The sequence below is a fragment of the Pseudophryne corroboree genome, chromosome 12 (assembly GCF_028390025.1).
Source record: "Pseudophryne corroboree isolate aPseCor3 chromosome 12, aPseCor3.hap2, whole genome shotgun sequence".
Lineage (NCBI taxonomy): Eukaryota > Metazoa > Chordata > Amphibia > Anura > Myobatrachidae > Pseudophryne > Pseudophryne corroboree.
This window is the reverse complement of record NC_086455.1, coordinates 84,417,319-84,427,334: the sequence shown is the minus strand read 5'-3', so window position 1 is coordinate 84,427,334 and position 10,016 is coordinate 84,417,319. Positions and strand designations below refer to the sequence as shown.

General features: G+C 44.8%; 1 pseudogene; it reads left to right on the top strand.

Annotated features, from left to right (window-relative positions):
• The first annotated feature begins 2,180 nt into the window (after positions 1 to 2,180).
• Positions 2,181 to 2,299, top strand: LOC134981720 (5S ribosomal RNA; annotated as a pseudogene).
• Positions 2,300 to 10,016: the final 7,717 nt, after the last annotated feature.

Below are 10,016 nucleotides of genomic sequence, written 5' to 3'. Positions count from 1 at the left end.
TTCAACAGGAGTAGGACTGCTGAATATGTTACGCACACCAGTGCTAACAGGAGTATACCGGTGTATGAACAGAGAGGGAAGCGAAGCAAACGAACTCACAGACAGTATAACATAACATACACAGGAGGTGATGGAATAACTAATAAACACAAAGTGAACGGAGAAGCCCAAAGGCTCAGGAATTGGGTGTCTCCCTAGTGTCAGGAATGCTCAGATGGAATAGAGCGGACAATGAAGCGAGGTGTAGTGATTTAACATGTGGAGCACCTGAAATGATGTTGCTAAGAGCAACAGAAAAAACCCCAAAGGGTTACCAACGGGTGTGGGAATAAACTCCTTGGTCAGAGATAGAAATATAGACACAAGGAGAGTATCCACAATCCTAACCCCCACTTGCAGGGCACAGGTTCAGCTTACTGCCACTAAACTGACACCTGGATGCCCTGCACAGTGAGGGAGGATTAAGCAAGCAGGTCTGAGAGTACAGCCGCAAACCTGCTGGGTTCACAGAATAGCAAAAGAACCCCAGCAGGTCAAACAACTGACTCCAGTCTTACTGCTAGGTCCGGATTGGCAGAATGAAGTACCGAATCCCAAGGCCTATTCGCAGTAAGCAACAAGTAAATACAAAGTCACACAGTACTAGCTAACTCTCTGGAACTGACTAACAAACAAAGATTCAGCAGCATTTGCCTAGCCTGAGAGGATGGTTTATATAGCAGGTGCTGTCCACGCCCCACTCAGACCTCACAGACTGTGAGCACAAAACCAGCGCCGGATTCCCTGCCGTGCACAGAGCCTGTAACCACTACACAGTAAAAACCCGGACCGGAGTATCAGCTGCGCTCAGGTTACTTCGCTAACACTTGCCTCCCGGTTGCCATGGCGACGTGGCAGCACAGAGCAGGAGATCCTAACACTCTTGGCCGAAAATGGACTCTCCTTGCCCTAACCGCGGCTCCCCCTTGCTTTCCCACAGGGCTCACCATGCACTTCCCCACTCATTAGGGGAAAGCTGTGATATTTACATTATGTGATATATACATTTATTTATATCTTCATGAGTATTATATTCCTTTTGGTGCATAACTACTGGGTAAGGGTAGAGAAGGAGGAACCCTCTCATAAGGGACATTTTGTAACTTGTTATTACCATATATGCTCTAATCAATACTACTGATATTTACTATACTGTTGATACATTTTCTATTGTCCTGATCATAGTGGAGATTACAAAGCCCATCCGTTGCTTGGGCTGTTTTGGAGCACAATTGTAATAGAATCTCCATTTTTCTACCATTGTGGGCATTATTAAGCCCTCCTGCTGCTTAGGCTGATTGGGAGCACAAGTGATTTTTGGTAATATCAATCTCAAGACTGTACAGTCAGCATTATTGTTTGACAAGCCTACTATACTATTATTATTACTCATTTCTGACCATATATAATATAATATCCAATTAATTTGTGGTTGATCCTGGGTCCCAATACAATTGGAAAACGGTGCGCCTAGGAGACAAATTTACCTACGTTAGATATGGAATCGATGACCAAACAGTAAAAGCACAGGAATACCAAATGATGAATTGCTTAAGCAATTCATCATTTGGTATTCCTGTGCTTTTACTGTTTGGTCATCGATTCCATAACTAATGTTTCCGGCTGCTGGGATTTCTTTCTGGATGCAGAGGGACTTTGGATCGGTGCTGTGACGGGATATCATTTGACCTACCATTCCTTAGTATTTCGTTGGGGATTTCTGGCGATACCTCGTATAAGGATGATACACACAGATCAATTCCATCTATAATCCTGTTGATGACTTCCGGATACATCTCTTATGCGGATGATATGCATTGTTAAAAGTTTCTCTATGTGAGTGGAACCATTAAAAACACACATTGGATATTTGTCATTACATATTACACTATTGTGTTTATTTCCTTTTATTGTTCTAGAATCCAGTATCATATATGTAAGTGAATCTTACCTGGATCTTGTGGTGAATCTTAGATTACCTCTTCAAATGTGTTTGTGGTTACGGTAGCGCCACGAGTTCTCATCTTTGGTTTTTATATGGTGTATCGATAAAGTCTTGGTGAAGGCTTATTTTGGGAACACGGGCTGTCATCTTAACCTGTAAGCGCGGTTCTGGGATAAAATTTGTAATCTCTAAATTTACCTACGGTCAAACCGCACTATGTATCCCCAAACTCGTCTGATCTTGGAAGCCAAGCACTGCAGGGCCTGGTCAGTACCTGGATGGGGAACCACCAGGGAATACTAGGTACCGTAGGTATTTTACTCTCCAACAGTTTAAGCAACTTGGGACTCATTACAACAATCTGATTTCAGGTCAATAGCGTTTGTCAGATCATATCGGACTCGAGGTAGTGACCTCATTCATATAAATTCCTGATTAGAGAGGATATGTATGAATTTTCTCTATGGATGAGGGTTCATTTATTTTCGCTCATCTATATTATAATTTTGCCCATAATAGGTACATTGGTACTGGCAAACATTTATGCTCTTAAATCATTGATGCCAGCTCTCGCTTTTTCTTAAAGTATATTTCATTAAAAGTTACATTTTAATAATCTCATCATTTCAATTTTTTCAAGTGTGCCCAGGAAAAGGCCTATAGTTGCTTCTTTTTGGTTCTTTGTTTTCTCTAAAGGACCATACTTGTTTTCTCATAGTTGTTATAACTATCCTCCTGGAGCACCACCAACTATTTAGCTGAACTTATTATTTAAGTAGGCCTTTATGTTGGTTTAATATATAATACTACTAAATTCACTGAACTGAAATTGTTATATCCTGTGCAGATTTATTTCCTTTTGCTAAGACTGCCAGGAGATGCCTGTGTTTATCTAATGTCAGCAAGACCCGTAAGAGGCGCATCCGCCACATGAACTATATATGTGTATATATATAGAGAGAGAGAGAGAGAGAGAGAGGCAGAACCAGTCTCCCCCACCCCACATGCAGTTCCTCACCCGCAGTGACGCCCAGCAACAACTACAGAAGCAGTAGCGGCAGCCAGTGTTATTTGCGCTGGTGTCCGGCGGCTCCATACAACACTACAGTAAAGAAACTCTTCATAAACTACAGCTCCCGGCAGCCCTTGCTGCCGGAGCTCACTGCAACAAGGTCTGCTGCTAGCTGTAGTTTACGCAGATTCTTTATTATAGTGCTGTGCGGAGCCGCTGGACCCAGGGCAAATAACACTGGCTGCCGCTACTGCTGCTGTAATTGTTGCCGGGCATCACTGCGGGTGAGGAACTGCACGTGAAAGGGAGGTCTAGTTCTGCCTCTAAAATGTGAGACTACCCCCTGGCCGCGGGTGGCACCACCGGGCGGTGCCCCTCCTTGCTTGGCGCCCCTGGTGAGTGCCATCCTGGCCAATGGGTAGATGCGCCCCTGTTGTCATATCCAAGATGACCTAATCTTCTGTGACAGAGTTCCACAGTTTGTGCGGCATTTCTCGCTTCTGGGAATCCAAAAGTTGGGAGGTATGTGGACAGGATCCCGGTGGTCAAATACCGATGCCGAAATCCTGAACGGCGGTAAAATGCCGGCATCACAATCCTGACAGAGCTCAGGATCCAGGCATCAGAATACCAACGCCTGGAATCCTAAATGTTCTGTTAGCGGGACATGCCCACGCCCTGTCGTGGGGAATGGAAGCTAAGGTTTAGGCATTTGAAGGGGGGTTAGGGTTAGGGTGCAGGGACGAGAAGGGGATGGTTATTTAACGGGGAGGGGGGGTTAGAGTTAGGCACATAGCGGGGAGAGTTAGGTTTAGGCAGCGGGGAAGGGAAGGATTGGGTTAGGCCCCACCAGAGAGGGTTAGGGTTAGGCACCACCGGGGAGGGTTATGGTTAAGCACCCACAAGGAAGGGGCAGGGGAGGCTTAGGGGACTTTCTCAGGGACTGTCGATAGTTTGTTGGTTGGGATGCTGCTTTTGGTATTATAACCGCCGGCATCCCGTCCATCAGTATATCATACTGAATCCCTTTAAGTGCCTCCCTTCTATACTGCAGCCCAGCACACTGGGCTGGGGATAATAGCTGCAAGTGGCTCTGTCAGGTAAAGGGGGGACTTGGACCCCCTCTGGGCCCCTCAATCAGGCCTGGGTAAATAGTACCTGAAATACTGAAAATTCTCATGAGCGGCCAGCAACAGAGTCAGAAGCAGCATATTCAGCAGCAGCTGATACAAATGCAACAGCAGCAAGAATTGCGGTATGAATGGCTGCTACTACAAAGCCAGCAACAACAGCCAGGTCCTAAGGGGGAGCCCAAGGTTAAGAAAATATCAGCTGACAATGACATAGAAGCCTACCTCATTACCTCCAAGAGAACAGCAAATAGGGTAAAATGGCCACTGGAAGTCTGGGTGGAGAAGCTGGCGCCATACTTGTACGGTGAGACCCAGTGGGTTTATATGGACCTCGAGGAGTGGGAGGCATCGATGTACTCAACCTTCAATACAGAGACACTGGCTAGTATTAGCGTTACCGGGTCAAGCTGAGCTCGTCACTTCGATGAGTGGGGTTTCTCCAAAGAAATTACGGTCAGAATTGATCAAAATACTGAGGAAGTATTTAATCAAAAATACTGAGGAAGTAGTTGAAATCTGAGTAAAACTCACTCCATCAGATGGTGGAGCTGCTGTCAATTGACCACTGTGTCCGGACTTTCAACAAGGGTCTGCAAAAGTGGGGTATGCAGGCAGAGGAACTCACCACAGTATTGGAGTGATTTGGGGTATTACAGCAAATGGCCAAGTCCCTTTGGCTTTGTGCTAAAACCTATGCCAAGACCGGGGTTATCCGGGAACTGCCCTGGGTCGACGGTGAAAAACCCTGAGGATAAAGAGGTGAACTTGAGGTTGGCTAAGTTGCTTTGAATGTGAGGAACTCAGACACATCCGGATGGAATGCCCAACATTGCAGGAATCTATGGACTGCTTCCAAGCCCAGAAGGCAGCATTAATGTACCATGAGTATATCCCAAAAGGAAAATGGGTTGTTTCAGGTAACAGTCTTCATTCCAGTGTCCTGGCTTTGGTGGACACTGGAATGAACTTACTCTGGTTTCGGGTTCAATAATCCCAGCAGAGTCAGCACCTCGGTTGCCAAGAGTGAAGGTCCTGTGTATTCATGGGACATTTGATCCTCAACGGTCAGACTGTGTGGACTGCGGCTGCAATAGCTCCTAAATTGCCATATCCACTCATCTTGACTTTCTGTTATTCCAGAAAGTGATCTTAGTGCAAGTACAACTAGAGATGAGCGGGTTCGGTTTCTCTGAATCCGAACCCGCCAGAACTTCATGGTTTTTTTCACGGGTCCGAGCGACTCGGATCTTCCCGCCTTGCTCGGTTAACCCGAGCGCGCCCGAACGTCATCATGACGCTGTCGGATTCTCGCGAGACTCGGATTCTATATAAGGAGCCGCGCGTCGCCGCCATTTTCACACGTGCATTGAGATTGATAGGGAGAGGACGTGGCTGGCGTCCTCTCCATTAGAATAGATTAGAAGAGAGAGAGAGAGAGAGATTGTGCAGACAGAGTTTACCACAGTGACCAGTGCAGTTGTTGTTAAGTTAACTTTTATTTAATATATCCGTTCTCTGCTATATCCGTTCTCTGCCTGAAAAAAACGATACACAGCAGTCACACAGTGTGACTCAGTCTGTGTGCACTCAGCTCAGCCCAGTGTGCTGCACATCAATGTATAAAAGCTTATAATAATTGTGGGGGAGACTGGGGAGCACTGCAGGTTGTTATAGCAGGAGCCAGGAGTACATAATATTATATTAATTTAAAATTAAACAGTGCACACTTTTGCTGCAGGAGTGCCACTGCCAGTGTGACTAGTGGTGACCAGTGCCTGACCACCAGTATAGTAGTATATTGTTGTATACTATCTCTTTATCAACCAGTCTATATTAGCAGCAGACACAGTACAGTGCGGTAGTTCACGGCTGTGGCTACCTCTGTGTCGGCAGTCGGCACTCGGCAGGCAGTCCGTCCATCCATAATTGTATAATTATATACCACCTAACCGTGGTATTTTTTTTTCTTTCTTTATACCGTCGTCATAGTCATACTAGTTGTTACGAGTATACTACTATCTCTTTATCAACCAGTGTACAGTGCGGTAGTTCACGGCTGTGGCTACCTCTGTGTCGGCAGTCGGCAGGCAGTCCGTCCATCCATAATTGTATTATTATAATATATACCACCTAACCGTGGTTTTTTTTTCATTCTTTATACCGTCATAGTGTCATACTAGTTGTTACGAGTATACTACTATCTCTTTATCAACCAGTGTACAGTGCGGTAGTTCACGGCTGTGGCTACCTCTGTGTCGGCAGTCGGCAGGCAGTCCGTCCATCCATAATTGTATTATTATAATATATACCACCTAACCGTGGTTTTTTTTTCATTCTTTATACCGTCATAGTGTCATACTAGTTGTTACGAGTATACTACTATCTCTTTATCAACCAGTGTACAGTGCGGTAGTTCACGGCTGTGGCTACCTCTGTGTCGGCAGTCGGCAGGCAGTCCGTCCATCCATAATTGTATTATAATATATACCACCTAACCGTGGTTTTTTTTTCATTCTTTATACCGTCATAGTGTCATACTAGTTGTTACGAGTATACTACTATCTCTTTATCAACCAGTGTACAGTGCGGTAGTTCACGGCTGTGGCTACCTCTGTGTCGGCAGTCGGCAGGCAGTCCGTCCATCCATAATTGTATTATAATATATACCACCTAACCGTGGTTTTTTTTTCATTCTTTATACCGTCATAGTCAGTCATACTAGTTGTTACGAGTATACTACTATCTCTTTATCAACCAGTGTACAGTGCGGTAGTTCACGGCTGTGGCTACCTCTGTGTCGGCACTCGGCAGGCAGTCCGTCCATCCATAATTGTATTATAATATATACCACCTAACCGTGGTTTTTTTTTCATTCTTTATACCGTCATAGTCAGTCATACTAGTTGTTACGAGTATACTACTATCTCTTTATCAACCAGTGTACAGTGCGGTAGTTCACGGCTGTGGCTACCTCTGTGTCGGAACTCGGCAGGCAGTCCGTCCATCCATAATTGTATTACAATATATACCACCTAACCGTGGTTTTTTTTTCATTCTTTATACCGTCATAGTCAGTCATACTAGTTGTTACGAGTATACTACTATCTCTTTATCAACCAGTGTACAGTGCGGTAGTTCACGGCTGTGGCTACCTCTGTGTCGGCACTCGGCAGGCAGTCCGTCCATCCATAATTGTATTACAATATATACCACCTAACCGTGGTTTTTTTATACCACCTAACCGTGGCAGTCCGTCCATAATTGTATACTAGTATCCAATCCATCCATCTCCATTGTTTACCTGAGGTGCCTTTTAGTTCTGCCTATAAAATATGGAGAACAAAAAAGTTGAGGTTCCAAAATTAGGGAAAGATCAAGATCCACTTCCACCTCGTGCTGAAGCTGCTGCCACTAGTCATGGCCGAGACGATGAAATGCCAGCAACGTCGTCTGCCAAGGCCGATGCCCAATGTCATAGTACAGAGCATGTCAAATCCAAAACACCAAATATCAGAAAAAAAAGGACTCCAAAACCTAAAATAAAATTGTCGGAGGAGAAGCGTAAACTTGCCAATATGCCATTTACCACACGGAGTGGCAAGGAACGGCTGAGGCCCTGGCCTATGTTCATGGCTAGTGGTTCAGGTTTTTTGGAAGGGACATCCTGCGTGACACTGCAGTGCCACTCCTAGATGGGCCCGGTGTTTGTGTCGGCCACTAGGGTCGCTAATCTTACTCACACAGTCAGCTACCTCATTGCGCCTCTTTTTTTCTTTGCGTCATGTGCTGTTTGGGGAGGGTTTTTTGGAAGGGCCATCCTGCGTGACACTGCAGTGCCACTCCTAGATGGGCCCGGTGTTTGTGTCGGCCACTAGGGTCGCTAATCTTACTCACACAGCTACCTCATTGCGCCTCTTTTTTTCTTTGCGTCATGTGCTGTTTGGGGAGGGTTTTTTGGAAGGGACATCCTGCGTGACACTGCAGTGCCACTCCTAGATGGGCCCGGTGTTTGTGTCGGCCACTAGGGTCGCTTATCTTACTCACACAGCGACCTCGGTGCAAATTTTAGGACTAAAAATAATATTGTGAGGTGTGAGGTATTCAGAATAGACTGAAAATGAGTGTAAATTATGGTTTTTGAGGTTAATAATACTTTGGGATCAAAATGACCCCCAAATTCTATGATTTAAGCTGTTTTTTAGTGTTTTTGGAAAAAAACACCCGAATCCAAAACACACCCGAATCCGACAAAAATAATTCGGTGAGGTTTTGCCAAAACGCGTTCGAACCCAAAACACGGCCGCGGAACCGAACCCAAAACCAAAACACAAAACCCGAAAAATTTCAGGCGCTCATCTCTAAGTACAACTGGACATACTGGCAACTGACAACTGATTCATCAGCTCAGTCTTTGTTCTTAAAGGATATGCCAAAAGGAGAACAAGATCTACACCTTGTGACAACGGAGTTGCCGTTTCAGGAAAATATGCCAGTGATCGCAGGCAAGGTGGCATGAAAAAGCAGTCCTCCTGGAGAAACCCGCTCTTAGCCCCAATAAATACACGGATTGGTTACCAGTGCCAAGAATATTTCTATTACAGGGCTTTACCTGGGACCAAGCTAATGATACTAGCCTGGAACAAGCCTTTAATGCATTGATATAGATGAATGGGGTGACTTAAGTAGCCCCACCATCAGGGTGAGGGCCCTACTTTGTAATTAAGAATGATTACCTGTATAGCATAAGCACTGTACAGGAGAGTTGTGTTAAAGCTATTAGTGCCCCAAGTATATGTTCAGCTGGTTTTGAAAGCATCATATACTCATGTATCCCCCATACATATGCTAGTAAAGGACAAAACCTGGGAAAGGATCCTATTTAGGTTTTTGTTGTCCAGGGGTGCACACGGCCATGATAAAGTGTTGCCAGACTTTCCAGAAAACCTGCCTTAAACCATCATACCGGGCCCCTCTTGTTCCACTGCTATTGATACAGGTACCTTTTGAGCGAATCAGCATGGATTTGGTTGGACCCTTAGAAAAGTTAGCTCGAGGCCATCAGTATATTTTGGTGGTACTATATTATGCAACACACTATCCAGAGGCAATACCCTTACGAAATATAAAGTCTGGTACTATAGCTAGGAAGTTGGTAAATTTGTAAACCTGATAGGGAATCTTAAGGAAATTATTACTGAGCATGGTACATTCTAGGATAATGCGAGATATGTGTCAGCTCCTAGGGGTGAAAACCCTCCCCACTCCCATTTACCATCCACAAATGGATAGACTAGTGGAGAGGTTTAATCAGACCCTTAAGAATATGATCAGAAAGACTATAATGTAGGACAAGACGGATTGGGACACCCTTCTTTACTACCCTTCTTTCCTACCTGTTTTTGCTGACAAAGCCTCAACAGGGTTTAGCCCTTTTGAACTAATGTATGGGAGACAACCCCATGGCATTTTGGATATGTTAAGGTAGGGTTGAGAACAACAGGTACCTAGAGAACCAATGTGGTACAATTTGTTTCACAAATATATGAGAGGTTAAGGAAAATAAGTCCTTTGGTGTGCCAAAGTCAACAGAAGAAAAATGTTGAATCTACTGCAATAACTTGGTCCTTCTGTCCCAGGGATAAGGAATTTGTTCTAGTGTCAACTCAAGAGAGTAAGCTCTTTGCTCATTGGCAGGGGCCTTATGAGGTGATAGAGGGGGTTGCCCTAGTGAACTATAAGGTACAGCAGGACAGGGAGAGGAATAAAGAGCAGATATATCATGTACATTTATCCTCATGATGAGGATTCAGTGCCAGGGTTGTTGAAGACAGTAGTAGAAAAGTCCTTAATTACCATAGAACTACCTTGTCCTCAGAACAAAAGTGGT